This window comes from Podarcis gaigeae (genome assembly GCF_964106915.1).
Source record: "Podarcis gaigeae genome assembly, chromosome: 6".
Taxonomy (NCBI): domain Eukaryota; kingdom Metazoa; phylum Chordata; class Lepidosauria; order Squamata; family Lacertidae; genus Podarcis; species Podarcis gaigeae.
Window position 1 is genome coordinate 29564170 of NC_139682.1, and position 17048 is coordinate 29581217.

The 17048-nt window shown below is 41.5% G+C and overlaps 1 protein-coding gene across 11 annotated transcripts in view; it reads right to left on the bottom strand.

Annotated features, from left to right (window-relative positions):
- Positions 1–17048, bottom strand: part of CBFA2T2 (CBFA2/RUNX1 partner transcriptional co-repressor 2) — a 71191-nt gene that overhangs the window by 42378 nt on the left and 11765 nt on the right. For 2 of the 11 annotated variants that reach the window (XM_083746227.1, XM_083746233.1), the window contains exon 1: positions 8823–9024. The exons of 8 other annotated variants lie outside the window; for them this stretch is intronic. The gene's annotated coding sequence lies outside the window, so the exon portion shown is untranslated. Of the gene's footprint in view, positions 1–4476; positions 4763–8822; positions 9025–17048 lie in introns of those variants that run through there. One more of the 11 variants, XM_083746234.1, reaches the window with a different exon arrangement.

The following is a 17048-nucleotide window of genomic DNA, read 5'->3' on the forward strand; positions in this document are numbered from 1 at the left end:
AGTTAGGTTCATTATTTTCAATGGGCCTACTCTGCATAGGATTTAGCTGAATACCACCCTAAGTCATCAGGAAGTTGGAAACGTTACAGTTACTGGACTGCGTAATTTCAAAAATTTTGTTTGACAGCTTTAACAGTATCCATTCAGAATTCAACCAATTCCTCCATATTTAACCTCTCATCCCCACCCTCACCCCACAAGCAGGTGGCAAAATATCTTTAAACCAGGGGTCTGCAACCCGCGGCTCTGGAGCCGCATGTGGCTCTTTTACACCTTTGCCGCGGCTCCAGGGCGTATACTAGTGAGGGGAGGAGGCGCATTGTGCGCCCCGACACTCCCCACTGTGGCGGACGCTGTACTGGCTGTGACGTCGCATGGGGGCGGTGCGTGCGTTAGTCACGCACCGTCCCGACGTCACCTTCCCGCCCGCTACATTGTAAGAGGCATGTATGCTGGTCACTGCATTGAAAGGGGGCATGTACGCTGGTCACTGTTCTGAACAAAAAAAGGTAACTTGTTAATTTAACGTTTATTTCTATGAGGAGGAGTAATTCTGAGAGGTCAAACAAAGAAATAATAAAAAAGTGACAAAAAGGTTATTTTTATAATGACGAGTTTTGCGGCTCCCAGTTTTTTTTTCTTCGGAAACGGGTCCAAGTGGCTCTTTTTGTCTTAAAGGTTGCAGACCCCTGCTTTAAACCAACAGACATGGCACTTCTTGCATTTACAGCAGATTCACACCAATGCAAACTTGAATTAGGCTACAAACAACTTGAAAATGAATAGGAACAAAATTCAACTTTGAGTCTTTTGATATTCAACTGTACAGAGCTAATAGCATACAATAATATGGTGTTTATGGTCAGTGGACTTTGGGTTACTAAATAATATTTGTCAAACAATTAGATCTGCAGAGGGAAAGGGGGCATTAGAACAACAAAAGCCACATTGGTAAGTTCTTTACAATGGGAAGTATTCATGCTGCAGCTTTTACAGTAAGGAAAATACTCAGGTCTCTTTGTTGAACTGCATTCTCTCAATTGAGCAACAGTTCTTGGCTTACTTTAATCCAAGGATGGGGAACGCTTTTCAGCTTGAAGAACACATTTCCTTCTGCACAACCTTCTGGGGGTGATATGCCAGTGGTTAGCGGGGCCAGAGGCAAAAGCCCAGAGAGAAATGAATGTGAATGTTATGCTAGTTTTGATACACCCTCATGCATCCAAGCAACCACGAAGTGTTATCAGAGTTCATAGACACATTCCCGCCATGCAAAAACACCAAAAAGGGTGAAAGCAGGGCCAATGAGAGATTGGCCTAGAGAGACCAGAAGGACCACATCTCTCTTCTTATGTTATTCAAAACAGAGTTTGAGGTCTGTTTTCTCCAAAGTCTAGCCTTTCAAGTTATGGAAATTCTTCTCAAAGCTACTGAGAAGCTATCTGTCAATAGCTTGAGTGTCCGGAAATTCTAAAAGTAGCGTTATGCTTTTCACGTAAGAATGAGACCCCCAGTCCTATGGTCAAAAACTTACTGAAGGACCTCACCTTGAGTATTCATATCTGAAGATGCTGATAAATATCTACGGGTAGACCAACATGCTTCAGTCAAATGGCTTTCTACAAGGACTTTCTAGTAAATTATATTCATCCAACCCCTAACTCTAATTGTATCTCCTCAAGACGACACACTTATCAAACTCCTGGTGCTAGATTAGAAATAGTACACCACACAGAGAGACACACACAACAAACTACTGCTGGTTTCTCCATATAGCCTCACACTTCCAAGGAGCTCATTAGCAACACTGACCACTGCATGAGCCTTTGAGGAAATTAAGCTAGACACACATTGAAGATGATCGCCCACAAGACACTTTATGTCATGAAGCAACACCCACTATGTTTTTTTGTATGTGCATTACTGATGAGAAAAAAAGCAGCACTGCCTACTTCTTTTTTTTAAAAAAAAAAATATTTTTATTAAGGATTTTCTTGTTTTACAGAAGTGTAGTGCCTCGTATTTTTTTCTTCTTCTTCTTCTTCCATGTAACGTTTTTACAAATCCGTTTCATTTGTTGAGGCATTAGGGGGAGAAGAAAACAGAAAGAAAAAAGAAAGGGGGGGTGGGGAGAGGGAGGATGGATGGGGGTGGGGTCGGGTGGCGGTGTTTCTATTATGTTTAGTGTATGTAGAGTTTGGTGTCAGCGTTGCTTGTGTTGTTCACTTGTGTTCCTTTGGTGGTGAGAGAGGTTGGGGTTGGCTTAGGGTGTGATTGTTTGCTTGTGATTGGCTGTGGTGATCTTTGTTTTCGTGTGTGAGTGAGGTGGGTGGGTGTTTTGGATCAGGTTAGCCATATTGATTTGTATGCTGTTGGTGGATTATTGTCATTGTCCTGTTGGGCTGTGTATGTGATAAAGGGGAGCCATACCGGGGTGAAGGCGTCTTCTTCTGTTTGTCCCCGTGTCAGTTTCAGTTTATTAGTTAATTTTTCTAGTAGGGCTGTTTCCCATACTATTTGGTACCATTGGTCCATGCTTACTCCTGACAGGTCTCTCCAGTGTCTGGTTATGATGTTTCTGGTTGCTGAGAGCAGGTGGGTTATAAGTTCTTTGTGGTGTAAATGGGCATTGTTGTCTTGGAAGATGTTTAGTAGGGCCAATTCTGGGGTGATGTCTATTACTTGCTTAGTTATTTTACATATTTCTTGTATGGCTGTTGTCCAGAATAGTTGAATTTTGGGACACTCCCACCACATGTGGAGGTATGTGCCTGAGGAGGTGCACCCTCTCCAGCATTTTGGTGAGGTTCCTGGGTGTATTAGCGCTAGTTTCCTTGGTGTTAGGTACCACCTGTAGGTGAGTTTCAGTGTGAGTTCTTTTCTTTTTGTTGATATGGATTTAAAGGGGGGTTTAGACCACATTCTGGTCCATTGAGTGGGGTTAATCTCATAGCCTATGTCATTCTCCCATTGTTTTTTGATTGTGTCTAGGGGATTTGCGGGATTTTGGAGTAGTATTTTGTATATTGCGGATACCGTCCCTTTACCATTTCCCTTTGTTGTTAGGAGGAGGTTTTCGAAGGTTGTCAGGGGCCTAGTTGCTGCTGATTTTACTGTTGGGTTGTTTAAGAAAGCACTGCCTACTTCTGTAAACTATTTCTTAGCAGCACACTAACATAAATTGAAAGAAAGGACCAAAAATGAGGTGGGAGCAAAGGGTAAGCTCACAGTTGCAGTCATTTCTTTCAGCTCTGAATAACCACAACTAAGCAGAAGAGAAAGCCTGCTCAAGTCCCTATGTTTTCAGGTTTAGGAAAGCAAATGTTGTTTGGGATGCGAGCATAGGCATTGTTATAATGCAGTATGTCAGACTGGGGGATTTGGCTGTTAAAAGTGAACACATGCATAGTACTATTTATCACTTTGCTAAAAAGGGAAGCCCCACCATTTTGCATGAACCAAACAAAAGCAAGTGGGAATTAGGGAATAAACCTGCCTTGGTCTAGGTGTCCCAAAGGACGAATGCACATCTTTAAACCTTTCCAGTCTGATCTCTTAAGTAACTGGGTGAAGCATTTAATGGAAACACAGAAAAATAAAAACGATAGTGGGTCAAGAGTTTGAATCCTGTACACAAAAAACAAAACAATAATTTGGGGCAAACAATGATTTGGCACTTGCTGGGTGCGCAAAACAGAATCCAAGGTCCTGTAGCGACCCATTACACACAAATATACCTTGACAATGAAGATTTTTATAATGAGTGCACACTGCTGCACCATAAACTGCACCAAAGAGTTAAACACCGGCAGCATTAACTGCTGCTTTTTCCAGGAGAGGGAGCATGTTAAGTGTACACAAGCCTGACAGGAATGCAAACAGAACAATATGCATTAAAAGAAAACAGCATTAAAAATTATTTGAAATGAAAACTGGAATTCACTGCTTGAGTTTATCCCATTACTGCATGACTGTCATTTTTATGCAAATATTAAAAAAAAATTATTGTAGTGTAAAGTCTATGGCATCATATATATTTATTTAAAAAAAATCCCATTACACTATGAATTACTGAAAGCTAGCATCCTTCCTAAGAAATAATGTTTCCTCATGACAAAAGAAAGATACGGCATTTGCATTGCTTTTTCTCTCAGCTACGAAAATCCATGTAGCAAATCTGCTCATCTAATGAAGTTTTGACACAGCAGAGGCACTGCAGTCAAACTGAGGGTTGGTTAGGGAGCAGGGAGGGAGCTGTAGCAAAGTACTGCATCTGTTAACATTTTCTCTTGCATGCACACACACACACACACACACACACACACACACACACAGGCACCAATATAATGAATAAAATTGTGCTTCTGGTGCAATTTAGGCCACAAAACAGCTTTTTTAAAAAAAAAAAAATCCCAGTAAAACTGAAATCAGAACAGCCTTCTTTAAGAGGAGTATTATTTAGAGGAGCTCACTTACCGTATGCACCCAAATGCCAAACAACAACAACCAGGCTGCTGTCCAAAATACACCCGATTTCTTTAAAATATAAATAAAAATGGGTCTTCTTTTGCAGCTCCTAATCTTCAAGCGGAGTCTGTGACAAACCTTCCTTCTCTTTTCATTAGCTGGACATGTGTCAGCTTCCTCACATCTGCGATTTCTCACTGACTGGAGCCGCCTGTCTGATTCCAGATAGACACAGATGGATCCCAGATGGGAAGGTCCTGCCAAACAGACCAGCTCTTTACCTTGCCAGAATACCCAGATATGCGCTCTCTCGCTCTTGCTCTCACACACGTCTCTCTCTCTCTCTCTCTCTCTCTACTTCTCCCACCCCCACCCCCCGCCCTCCTCCCTGTCACTTGCTCTCTGTTACCAGGACTCTCTGCCAGCTGATGTCACTAAGTACACACCTACTGGTGGCTTTCACATTAAGTCTGACATTAATATGTTAAAGACTTGTAATTTGTTTATAGCCAAATTGGGGGGGGGGGGGGAGAGAGAGAGACAGCGCCGTGCTAAAAGTATCCAAGATCAACCCTGGTGAGTACTGCATGTCCAGCGGGACTGACCATGTCAAAAGCCTCCATCTTTATCCTCCTCCAGCTCTTCTTGCCTTTTATGAAACATGCACACTGGAGACTAATATACTATGTCACAAGCTTCCTTGGGACAAATGGACTGGTCATCTCAATGGGTAGCAAGAGAGCACAAGGTGGTTGTTTTTGCTAAGTGGGTTCCAATGAATGCAAGGGGTAGGATTTACGCCACATTGCTATGCAGAGCACAAACGAATACAAAAAACCAATCAAGTGAACATGGAACCCCATCACTGCGCTTGTATCACCTGCACCCAGCAGAGGCCACTTGTGATTAATGGCCATGAGATAGTGTAATCAAACATCTAGAGAGGGACAATACCTTTTAGCAGTGCAGCAGCCATTCCCAATTTCTACATTGTGCAAATTCCAATTAAAAAAATTAAAACGCCTTCCCCCTTAATTTTGCCAAATATACCCTTTTCTGAATAAATCAGACCTTGCCTCCTCCTTTCATGCCCTAGTTAACTCTGCACTTGATTATCATAATGTACTCTACATGGGGCTACTCCATAAAGTATTCTGAAATTTCAACTGGCACAGAATGCTGCCCAGCCTTAAGTAATCAGAACCGTATTAATTTTACCCCCCTCGGGTGTTCCTTAAACAATCTGTGGACAGCATAGTGGGAAGGTATGACTTTCTGAGTGGGAATATATAAATGACAGTTATAAGTGTATTCTGAGAGTCCTTACAGTCCTCCCCAGACATCAAGAAATCTGCATTAATCACAGTTCCCCATCATTCAACTGAATGTGTTTAGTATAGGTGGAGTACAAAGGGGGCTTCTAACTTGGGCAATTATTTCAGGAATCTGACAAAATAGGCCCTTTCTGTTGAAAGCTTATGCCATCATCTTATGCTAAATCTCTAAAGCTACCACAAGACTTGTTGCTGTTGTTGCTATTGTTGTAATATAGACCAATCTGGTTATCTTCCAAACCTCTCACCGGACTACTGAAGTGTTCATCAAAAGCTTCATCTTAACTTTCAGTTTTGATTTATTTATTTTTAAACTGAATTTGGAGAAATTGTTTGATAAATTAGCACATTAATTTTCTGAAGCTTTCCAACAGCATGTAAAACTTCCCTGTAAACTGTCTCTCATATCTTGGCCACAGGGTCTGCAACAATACAAAATGTGGCATGTGTTAGCAATTAGAAAGCAGCAGCGGGGGGGGGAGAGGGGGGGTTCTGATGTTACAGGAGTGCTAAACTAGATCTCGAATCCCCAACACAGGAAGTGCATGTTTATAAGGCAAGCATTCTCACAAGATGGAAGAAATGATCAAAGGAGGGGGAAAGCCAGTAAGATGTCACATGGTTTTTTAAGTTATGCAAGTGTGCTTCAGATGGCAGCCTCAGAAAATCCTTCAATTAATTGCCTAGTACATATTGCTGTGGTTCTTGAACTGTTGCAGGAAAATGTGTCATGAATGAGAATGATTTGGCCTCCATATTTTTAAAGATGTATGCCAATGCTTAAAAAGTAGGTGTTTAAAATTCCCAGAGTCAAAATCATTCTACTGGGTGCTGAAGAGATTTTCAAAAGCTAAACCAGAGTGCTTAAAAACCCTGTGGACAAGAAGGAAGTGAAAAACTCCCAACAAGGTAGCAATATCCCCAAGTTCTCCAGATTTCTAGAGATCCCAATATACATGGCATGGGGCTGAAATCCTACATTCTGTTATCTGCATTCACACACCAGTATAATCAATGAGGCTTCATAGGAGACATGGGCACTAGCACTCTGTATCACAGGCCTTTTTTAAAAAGATCTTGGATCAGAGAAGTAGTATTCCCTGATAAATTATTTTCAGTGCTGTTAAAAATACTGTGCGAGAAAAATGATTAAGAGCATATTCTAAGTCAAAAAGCAGACATTAGTTATTGCTGTCGTGAACTGCATGTGAATATTTAATAAATACAATTTTTCAGGAAAATTGCTCATACAAGAATAAAGATGCACTCTTTTTCTGACACAAGTATTATATTCTTACACATATATGAAAAAATATGAAGCTGCAACACACTAAGAATCTATTAGTTGGATTATTCAAGCAAACTGGGAAGTATATTGCTCCTTATTAAATAGCATCCAACAGTTGCTTCCATCAGAATAGAGCTGAAATAAAGAAACTTGCATCTGTTGAATTTCTGCCTGTCAGGCAGCTGTTGAAGGTTCATGAGCAATGTTCATGTGCCCGTCGAAATGTGATGGGCGCATCTCCTTCATGATAGCTGATTCTTTGGGCTGCTTCACATACTCCTTTTTCCAAATGAACCTATAAATTACTAGACGTTTTAATTTGAGCACACACATGCAGACACTGGCAAATACATGTGTCTTGCAGGTACACTCATAGTGCAGCTGGTAGTGGCCACAGCTCCAAGTTGTGAAGGTGGCATACCTGAGTAACATCTGAAACAGCCTTCAAAAACAATTATATGAGTTTACCCTTCCCTTCAAAGATTCACATTTACTTGATTACCACAGGCCCTTTTAGTGAATAAATGTCCTTAGTGTATGGCAAGAATGGGGAGCCTGTGGCTCCTTCAGATGTTGATGGACTATAATTCCTATCAGCCCTGGGCACTTTCCTTGCTTGTTGGGACTGATGGGGGTTGGCGTCTAGCAGTTCTCTACTTATTGCAAAGTATTGGAAGACTCAAGACCTACCCACTCTGGAAGAATGGCAGGTGAAGGTAATAGACCAGGGGTCTGCAACCTTTAAGACAAAAAGAGCCACTTGGACCCGTTTCCGAAGGAAAAAAAACTGGGAGCCGCAAAACTCGTCATTATAAAAATAACTTTTTTGTCACTTTTTAAAATTATTTCTTTGTTTGACCCCTCAGAATGACTCCTCCTCATAGAAATAAATGTTAAATTAACAAGTTACCTTTTTTGTGTGTGTGTGTTCCTCACTCCCCTTCAAAACAGTGACCAGCGTACATGCCCCCTTTCAATGCAGTGACCAGCGTACATGCCCCTTACAATGTAGCGGGTGGGCGGGCGGGAAGGTGACGTCGGAACGGTGCGGGACTAACGCACGCACCACCCCCATGCAACGTCACAGCCAGTACAGCGCCCGCCACAGTGGGGAGTGTTGGGGCACACAATGCGCCTCCTCCCCTCGCTAGTGTCCGCCCCGGAGCCGCGGCAAAGGTGTAAAAGAGCCACATGCGGCTCCGGAGCCGCAGGTTGCAGACCCCTGTAATAGACTATATGGGACTGGCAGAAATGACCGACAGAATCCGAGACCAGGGAAGAGAGACGGCGAAAGAAGATTGGAAGAAATTCAAGGACTATCTTAAAAAATACTGTAAAATTAATGAATGTTGAAACGATGTTGGTTTAGAAATTACATGGTTATTAGCTGTAATGGGTATGAAAAAGAAAAGGAAAGTAAAGATCTAAACAGGATTGAAGGAAAGGATTTGCTGAACATTGTTTAGAAATTGGAATACAGAAAGGGAAGGTGTGAGGAAGTCGGGGAAGTAAGGTTTTTGAAAATAAGGGAATGAAACTATACTTGTTTTTGTTTGATTTGTATTTGTTTGCATGGTTGTTTTGTTTTGTCTTTATAGAATCTGTGAAAATTCAATAAATATTTATTTTAAAAAAATAGCAGTTCTCTGGAGCGCTGGTGTATGGCATTGCTTAGCTGCACTAGCGTCAATGTTCCTCATCTATAAAATAGTAATTATTACTTGGTTGGTTACCTGTGATCACATCTTTATGTTCTCCTGGTGCTCTTTTAGATCTGATGTTAAGAGTTCTGCAGCAACTCAGAAATCAATTTGTACTTGTTACAGCAAGGTTTCTCCAATTTATGGCTTATAAGGTACAGGAATCCATTGTAATCAGCTCTTCCTCCCCTCTCCAGCTGCCATTTTTGGTACCAGTTCCAATTGGCTGATCCTAGAGTTCTAGTTTGAAAAACAAAAGGTAGATCCTACAAGCTTGAGGTTGGTCCAATTCAGTCCTAAACGGTTATCCTCATCAGCAAACCTCCCACAGAGGAAACAGATTTAGGGCATTCTGCATATGAACTTTCTAACACAGCAAGCTTTTGACAGGAAAAAAACAAGGCAGCAAACCAACTTGGAGGAGGAGCAGCCAATGCCAGGATTTTGCAACCCAGACAGCAACAGCTCAGTGGAAAGAAATAATACTGCCTGCAATGACCGGGAAAATGCTTTGAAGCTGTTTTATTTTCTTCATGTAAGAAATTTCCATGCAACAAACTAGGAAAACCAAAGTTTTGAGCACAGAAGACTATTCATATCTGCATCCTCGATGTGGTTTCCAAGTTTTAAGCCAGAATTTCTGTACCTATCACAGGCCATTTCCACAATTTCCACAGAAGTTGAACTTGTGCTGACTTTTGTTAATTGTGATGTTGTCATACAACCCTTCCCCTTTTGCTGCTAGCTTTTACCCTGGAAAGAGGTCTCTAACTATTAGCATTTATCAAAATGCTGCCACTGGCATGGAGATTATTTAGGAATGCAATAGCAAACACTCATTGGACCTCTTCCCATTACTTTGCCTAGCATGGGCTTGTCCTTTGCCCTCCCATGCTATAAACAGGCTGTGGGGTCTACAGGACTTTCCATATCATGAGTTAAATGGTACCCACTTCCTTTCACCCCTCCCTGTCTCATCTCCCCCTCACTTTTTTTTAAAGCTAAAGCATAAGATGATCCAGTGCAGAGGCAACATTGGTGTACCATTGATGTACTTACAACATTTATTAGGATCCATACCACTAAAGTAGGGAAATGATAGAGACCACCTTCCTGGCTGATGAGCTTTAAATACACCTTTATTGCCCTCTTTCTTTGGAATGCAAGAATCATTAGTCCTCTTCGGGCAAACACAATGGGGCAAGCATGCAAACCCCATCTCCAGAGACCCTGGTCATTCTAGTTGCACTTCAGACCTTTCTGTGTTGAGAGAGGGGGTGTGAAGGAGGGTTTTAAGAGCACTGGGTAAACATGTTTAGAAGCGTCCTTGTGATAGTGAAACCCCCGCAAACACAGGAAGGTCTAGTGTAAGGTCATGTAAGGGATAGCTTCTCCTAACTTTCTGCCCACAAATAGAAAACATTGCCCACAAATGGTTTGCTGTGAAAGACCAGAAGTATTTTCTCCCTGGGGAAATAACTTCTATTCAGTACGAATGCCTCAGATTAGAAGACCTGTACAGGTATAATTACTCAGTATGCATGAGTCAGCATGCTATTAATATGTTAATACCAGCACAGCAGCAGCTAAGAGGAAAAAAGGCTGCAACCCTATGCAATTACTGGAGAGTATATCCTAAGTTCAAGTAAGCATGCAATGAAATCCATGCCCCATTGATTTTAACGGACTCAGACAGTGTGCAGTGTAACTGAATACTCTCGACACTTTTACAACAAGCTGCTGTCGGACTGTTTCTTAAGCAATCTGATTTAGGGATGCAGGGTCAATTTTGCTGTGGTAAGATAGCTACTCCTCTCCTCATAGCATAAGCTCAAGTAGGTCTCTCCTTTATAACTTTTGTGAGTATTTAAACAACATAAATCAATGCTGAGGGGGCATTTTTACACTTCTGACCCTGATCCAGCACCTAAAGAATAATTTGCTACACAAACTGACCTCTTCAAAAAGACTCCTGCTCTGTGCAATAGCTGGGACCATCTTGCAGTAAGGGATCTACAAATGTGCTCAGACAGCAATTTCACCGCTTCTGAACAAAACTCCTGAATTGCCACCCCACACTGCATTTCAGTTAAGATTTGGTAGGGCTACTGTTATAAGAATTTTAAAGTCATATATAAAAAAATTAAATGTTCATAACTGTATATATAAACCACATGTCTGAAACCCCACAGATTAGGTCCTGAACAAATTGACCTCAAATATTTCTCTGCAAGGTCAAAGTGGGAAACCTCCCCATTGACTCTTTCCTCACAAATCCTGTCTTAAGGGCACATTCAAGATATGAACAGGGTGTGAGCCTGTGACCTAGATTCAGGAATTAAGTAGTTATAATAACAAAAGAGTGGCCAAAACCAAGATACAGTGGTACCTCGGGTTACATACACTTCAGGTTATAGACTCCGCTAACCCAGAAATAGTGCTTCAGGTTAAGAACTTTGCTTCAGGATGAGAACAGAAATCATGCTCCGGCGGTATGGTGGGAGCAAGAGGCCCCATTAGCTATGGTGGTGCTTCAGGTTAAGAACAGTTTCAGGTTAAGTACAGACCCGAGGTACCACTGTAATGCAATCAGGTAACCTGCCAGACAGGAGATAAACAACACACTCAGATTTCTGTTGTAGACCGCCTTTTCTGTGATGTAGGTATGATGTATCTGGGGAGTGTTCTTGGGCTACATCCCTTCTGTGATGTATGATGGTTCTGGGGGTGGTCTTGGACTCCAGGGCGGGCAATTTATATAGGGGCTTGCACACATGGCTCTGGGTCCTCCTCCTCTCTCCTGCATGTGGGGGAGCACCCTGCTGCAACAGTTAATAAAGATCAGGCTCACTAGCTGCTTTGCTTCTCAATATTCTCTGGTTGGTCTCTGTTATTTTTTCCTACCGATAGAGAACCTACAAAAGGACTCTATATGGGCTCTTGGGTACCCCATAAGGGAAAAGGAGCAGTTTTTTTACTTATATCAGCTACCAAAGGCCAAATAAGGTCTAATGAATAAATGCCAACTGACCCTCTCTCGCTGCAATTAGAACTGTGAAATGGGAATAAAATAATAATAATAATAGAAAAGAACAAAGTGCTCCCTTGAAAGAAGCAGTTTGGAACCCTATTCTAGAATCTGACTACCTCCAACATGTCTGTCTCACACCTCCAGGCATTGGTTCAACATTTGAACAGTTTTAATTTGGAAATGGTCTGTCATACTGCTTAGGATATTGGATACCATCAATTAAACTGGGATCAGTTTACACTTGCAGTTTCAGCAAACAAATTAATTACTCTCAAACCTCGATCCTGCCAGGGAATCGTGTCAGCTGCAGGATATGGGGGAAGAGAAAGCAGCCACCTCCTGAACTATTACTTGAAAAGGAGAAATATTAAAAATTGCAACCTGAATTAGATATTTATGTTCTACTCTTCTGTCCAATAAGGATCCCCAAGGAAAAAAATATTGTCACCAATTAAAAAATAAATAAGCCAGCCAACAATACAACAGCAGAAAAATCAAACAAAAAAACTAAAAAAAAACAAAACAAAAAAAACTGATGACCTCTACAACTAACCACACAATAAATAAATGCAGTATTGGGTTGTATCCAACTAAGTTTTACTCAGAGTAAACCGACTGAAATTGATAGACCTATCTTGTCACACGCAAACATGGCTGAAACTGAATATAAATCACTGATCCTAAACATCCTCTGAAATAGCAGTAATGTCTAAAACTTAGCACAGAGGGAACCAAACGGCTCCACAAAGGGAGGCTTTGCGGAGCCTAGGTGACACTATCAAAAAGGCCTCAACTTCCAAGGACATTTACTCTATTTCAGATAATCCAAGGGAGATAAAACAGGGCCTCTTTGGATGAGCCTGTATGCATAATCATATAGATATATGAATAACCTATCTTCTACAACCCTTTATTTAAGCAACCTTATATTTTGTTGCCTAACTTTAAATAAACATGCAATATGCAAACATTGACATATTTTGCCCTTTTCTGCTGTTACTTTTAATTATTTATAAATCTTTTTAACTACGATGATAGAATCGTAATTTATAAATATCTTGTAAACTGTTGAGAAGTTTTGCTACAATGAAATGGTGTGTAAATTTTGTTAAACAAACAAAAATAACAGGGAAATGTAATATTAGAGTTTTGTATAACTAAGTTCCAAACTTCAGTCCCACCTCTGCCTAAATCGGGGGGGGGGGGGGGAGTGATCAGAGGAACAGATTAATACCTTGCTTGGGAGAGGATGTTAGTAGTGAGAAAGATGCTTCTGTGGTTAATTACTTCAATGCAGCAATTTGTTATGCATGACAACAGGGAGTTCATACCTTTGTGGAACTACAAAACAAGGCAACAAAAAGTCTTTGGCTGAATAGCTGTCTGAACAAGATAGGAGAGGAGTGAAGAATCAGATGTTGGCGGCACTACAACCCCTCTGAACTCTCACCACTGGACTCCTAGAATTGGAGTCTAATGACAACTGGAGGGCTTGAAGTAGGTGTTTCGAATGTACAAATTATAAAATTCTAGTTTCAAGCTGCCTTCACTACTAGCAACACAATAACCTTGTTGCGAATCTCCAGATTTTTAGCTTTAAACCTAAATACATTTTTCACACACATTAAAAATAACACCTAAGATTCCCTTACATTATTTTTGAGGTGTGCAGATTGTCTTCATGTGAGCTCTTATGCAGAAGAGAATCAGAATGGGCACTGGTACAAATAAGTAAATGTGCTTAGTCTTTACTGTTTTGGCTCCAGGAGACCTACAAATCTATTGCGGCATAAGCTTTTGTGGACTACAGTGGTACCTCGGGTTACAAACACCTCGGGTTACAGACTCCGCTAACCCGGAAGTAGTACCTCGGGTTAAGAACTTTACCTCAGGATGAGAACAGAAATCATGCAGCAGTGGCGTGGCAGCAGCGGGAGACCCCATTAGCTAAAGTGGTACCTCAGGTTAAGAACAGACCTCCAGAACAAATTAAGTTCATAACCAGAGGTACTACTGTTTAATCAACTTCATCGGAGGCATGAAGGACTGTTTAATCAACTTCATCTGGTGGCAGGCACACGTATGCATGGTTGTGGGGAGGTGGGAATGATAGATAGAAAAAGTCCAGAGAAAATGAAATAAGGAAAGTAAAGATAAAGGTAGCTCTCTCTTCTCCCCCCACCACTAGGAAAAACAACTCAAATTGTGTATTCAGGGTAACGCCTCATGCATGCAGTGCTGTTCAAGAAACCTTACTACACCATAATGAATTTGCTAATTTCTAAGGTGCCAGAAGACTGCTGTTGAATTACATCTTGATCAGTGCTTTTGTTATGCAGATCCTGTATTTATATTTAAACAAAAACCAACTTAGGATGCAACCCTATACTGACTTACCCAGGATGAAGCCCCATTGAATTTTAAAGGACTTTAAGTACAGGATTAAACTGTTATGCTATGAGTGTGTTAGTATCAGTTTTAAGGGGCTCTTCCAACCATTTACATAGGGATCCTCCTTGCAGCCAATATTGTATTATTCAAACAAAAAAAAATTAATTTGCAGGTTCAATACTGGAATGCTTCCCTCTCATCCTTTCACTGATAACAACCTCCCAATTTGTATAGTATCTCCAAATATCAGTGTGCATATATATATATGAATAGAGAGAGAGAATGAATATGGCCAGGGGAGGAAAAAAGACAGACCTTTTTGTGCCTGGCCTGGCATTCCAAGCTCTCCACTCGTGGCTCCATGAAGTCTGATTCAGCAACAGTGCTGGGAGCTATTAGTTTACGAAGGACCAGCACGCCCACCCAAGCGCAGACGACTGCGAGGGGCTCCTCTTACACCGCCACCATGTGCCTTTCATTCTGCCTTAGAGGAGGCCTGAAAGGTTGTGGTTTTCACTTAAGACAGGAAACCAATCAAAAGCCAGAATGGCCAGGGGAGAAGGGAGCAGAGGTCAAAAGGAGAATTACAGGATCTCTTCCAGACTGCGTGGCTGGCACAGGAGATACTAATTAATGTGCAATTTATTGGGAGGTTTTGGCACCATCACCATCCATTAGCATAGTTCAATGTAAACTAATGTGCATTTCGTCCTTCCTTCTTTGCCCTTATTCCACCTCTCCCTTCTGTTTATAGATCTGGGGAACAGCCACTCTTGTCTCCAGTCTCGCTTTTCCTCTTCAGCCATTCTCTTTCCTTTCCCCATAGAAAGTAGGTGTCAGTAACTGCATGTTGACCTTCCTTACACCATCCTGTTCCAATAACTCTTTCAATCTTTCTCTCATATATATATTTATTTTAAATATATATATATATAAATGAATGTTATCTGTTGACAGAACACAAAAGTTCTCTTGCAGCAGTGATGCAGATACCTACAAAACAAACTACAGTACTTCTATATTTTTAAAACAAACAGCAGGTCTAAAAACATATCAAACAAACTAGAAACTAGCATTTCTAGCACAAAACAACTTTCAAATGACAAGCCTCCATGGCATGTAAAATGTATAGGTAGGGCAACCATACAATATAACCACAACTCAGACCCATGGCAACTTGAAGACCATTTGTGACCCAGGCAACTTTGTGGCAGTATTTCCTAAATAGCCTTTTTTTAAAAAAGTGCTCCTGCACCTTCTCTCACCTTCAGTGTTTACAGCAGCATTTCCTCATTCATACCAGCCTTTTAATTATATTGGGTAAGCTGCTTTTGAGAGACAGGTTGACTTAATCAATGCTATTTCTATTTATTTCCACACACTTATATCCTTCCTATCCTCCCAATGGAAACACAGGCCACCTAACGATGCAAATTACAAAAACAATCAAATACACTGATGTGCAAAGTAATCATAACAAGCAGCAGAATGAGCATGGGGAAATTGTGCAGCCCAAAGTCATGGCAGAATAAGAAGTGTTTACAGTAAGTTTAAAAGCAGCTGAAGTGGGGACAACCAAAGGGAAAAAATGGGAGAGTTCCATATCTGGTGGCCGGTACCAAAAATGCCCTTTCGCATGCCACCACCCAGGTATCTCATAGGCAACCAGTGCAAAAATTGGGAGTATCAGGGTTATATGACCCGCACCTCGCTGCCTCTGATAACAACCAGGCAATGCATGAGCTCCTGGGTGTCCTCTCTGGCATTTTGGAGCCTGAGAAGCTCCTTGGCTGGGTCAAGACGGGAGCACAGGAGGTACAAGTCTCACTCTGAACACTGATAAGAACATACAATCGTCCCTACCATGTGGCAGTGGAGGCTGTGAAAAAGACTTGTCTTGCAGCTCACATTGCATCCTCTACTAGCCAGCCATCTGATGGTCTGGAGATTAATGGAAGGAGGAACCTCTTGAGCATGCGAAGACCCACTGTGACCAACAGGCTTTTGGAGGATAAAGTTGCTTGACTTCCGAGCGATTTTGCACTTGTGGCATGCAATTTCACTGCCTATTTCCAGTAAACATTTCCTCAGTCTTTTACAAAAGTGTGCAAGGCCCACACTGCTCTCTGACAGCACAAAACCGAGCACAGCACAGTCTAGCACTGTGGCGCCTCAGATGGCACCAGTAATACAGTTGAGGCGTTCTGCCTCAAGGAGCCCAAGGAGTGCCCAGCTTGAGCAGCCTAATCATCCCTGGTATCACTGCAGAGACTGCCAAGTAGGGGGACCAACTGTGGCAGGGACACCTGTCCGATAGGAAATAGACTAAAACCAGCCATTCATTTCACACAGGCCAGTAAACAGCTGTCAGATGGTAATAACTTCATCAATGCCAACCTGGGCTGCAGCTGATCCAGTGACCTCCAAGTGAAAGGCTCCATATGCCATTCCTAATCTCCTATAAGCCATTTAGCGTTTGCAAATAATTAGTCAAGCTTTTTTTCCATTTCTTGTCAAAAATGCAGTTTAAATACAGCTGGGGGGTAGGGGAGGAATTAGTCGATCAATTGCAACAACTTATCAATTGATTCATTAATGCATTACAGAGGCACAGCACTAATTAAAAAGCATTGTACCCTAAAGGGAGCCAGATCTACAACAGTGCTCTGGTAGAAAGGGAAGCAGGGGCATTAATGCTGCTGGCATTGCCATTAACAAGCTTGATGCATGTCTCTTTCTTTCTCCAAAGTTAAGCAACTGGGATGCTTAACATCTGGGCTAGAAAACACAACTGGCAAGAGGAGACAGGTTTCTAGAATCTTTTTTAAAATCCTGTT